Source organism: Austrofundulus limnaeus, unplaced genomic scaffold, assembly GCF_001266775.1.
Source record: "Austrofundulus limnaeus strain Quisiro unplaced genomic scaffold, Austrofundulus_limnaeus-1.0 Scaffold1276, whole genome shotgun sequence".
Classification (NCBI taxonomy): Eukaryota; Metazoa; Chordata; class Actinopteri; order Cyprinodontiformes; family Rivulidae; genus Austrofundulus; species Austrofundulus limnaeus.
Genome location: NW_013953678.1, coordinates 78,451 through 80,532, shown reverse-complemented (window position 1 = coordinate 80,532; position 2,082 = coordinate 78,451).

Genomic DNA, 2,082 nt, shown 5'->3' with positions numbered 1-2,082 from the left:
GTTTTATGTTCTTAATAAAATCACACTGAGTTGCTTTTTGTATGAAATTTACTTTAAAAGTTTGACTTGATGTAAAACATCTAAAATGAAATTTCCGATCAACTGGAACAGTTTAAGTAACAAATCTGTGTTTAAATATTTGTTGTCAAATTTGGAATTTTTTCTATCTGTTTTTATTACAACAAACTTCTCTTTTTTCATCTTGTTTTTGGTTATGCGATTTAATGCATTTGAATGTGTAGAATAATATTGTTACTAAAAATTAAAGATTGTTAATCAGTGGTTATTTCCCACCCCCAATCTTTTTTGTTTTATTATTTGTTCACAACTTGAAATGAACTACTTGACAAAACAGACACACAGTAATAATTTTGTATCCATGAAACCATCAGTACCCATGTTCACACACACTCCTGTAGAGTTGCACTACAGTATTATTCAATGTTTAAATGGATTGTATTTGTATAGCACCTTTCTATCCAACCAGGATTCTCAAAGCTCCTCACAATCTCTGTCCTCATTCACACAGCTAACATATTCAGATCATCAATGGAGACTAATCAGTGCTTTAAATCACATTCATACACTGATGGGACACTCATCAGAGGCATTAGGGGTGAATTGTCTTGCCCAAGGCCACAACAACTGAGACAGCTGTACAGGGGATTGAACCAGCAACCTACCCTACCAGTTCTAGGACAACTGCCCTAACCACTCTGCCAGCAGCCCCAAATTTATGACCTGAGACTCTCATGAAGAAAAAAAATAACGTAGAAACATTAATGTTCAAACTCAAAGTATCCAGAATGATGCTCATCTGAACTGAACAACAAACCTTAAGTTTTCTTTGTTCTGAATATCTCACTTCTTTTTTTCTGAATGTTTCACTTCTTAACGTCAGAGATGTCGCTACACATCGTCACCTGCAGAGGGTGTGGCTTCTACAATAAACGGATCAGTCAGTTGGCTTAAGAAGGAAAACATAGTCTTGTTAAGAAACGGCAGAAAATTCTTTTTTTTAATTTAATGTGAAATTAAAAGGTCCTGTTGCTTGAATTTCAAACTTGTTCAAAGATTTTGTGCAACTATTACTTCCTTAAAAACAGCCACAGAGTTGTTGTTTGTGTCTCAGTTTAATTAAAGAGTGTGTGTTGACAGTTCTGTTGTTGCCCCAGCCTTGGATTGTTTCTGCCAATGAAACACTGATTAGGTGTCAAACTGCAACAGTGTATTAGGGCCATTTTGTAGATGAGAAAAAAAACTTAAAAAGGAAAGAATCTCCACCAAATAATTCAGAAATTTTCGAAAGAGCTCCAAAAGGTGTAAATTTGCAGGAAAAAATGCTGAAATTTCCAGAAATGAAGGCAATTTTTTTACATTTAAAATAAACATTTTCTGACATTGTAAAGTCAGAAATTTACAAGAAAAAAAACTCTAAAGTTTTCACAAATAAATAAAGGGCAATTCCTCATGTTTTCACTACCTTGTGCATTTTTAATCTGCGTTCATTTCAAAACTGAAACACATAGACACTTCAAACCTGGACTAGATTATTCTACACTGAGAGCAGAATATTTAAAATTAAGTGTGTGATTTGTGAAACACATTTGATTTGAGAAACTTCAATAAAGGACGATCAGTACTTTTTATGTATTTTATGGACAAATTGAGCATGGCCAGAGGGAGAGGTTAAAGAAGGAACAGGCACATCCAAAATAATCGTGTTTGAAGTAAAATAATTTTCAGAACTCTATGCAGTCATGTCACCATCAATCTTCCCAGCTTGTGGTGACCCGTTCTGTTTCAGTAAATGGATAATTTCAAAATAAAAGCCAATGACTTATTCACAAAAATCATGTCTGTCCCAAATTATATGATTTTTGGTCCAATTACTTCAAAATTATGTCBTCTGTCCTGAGTGTAAATTTGCAACCTTGTCCATTGGTCGCCATATTCGGTATCCTCAGCCCCACTTCAGTGCTAAGTTCTGCTCAATTGGAAATTGTTGCTTTTACATCATTGTTGGCTAGACGTACTTTACTGCTACACTGGAAGTCTGAAAAATGTCCTTCAATATCCCTC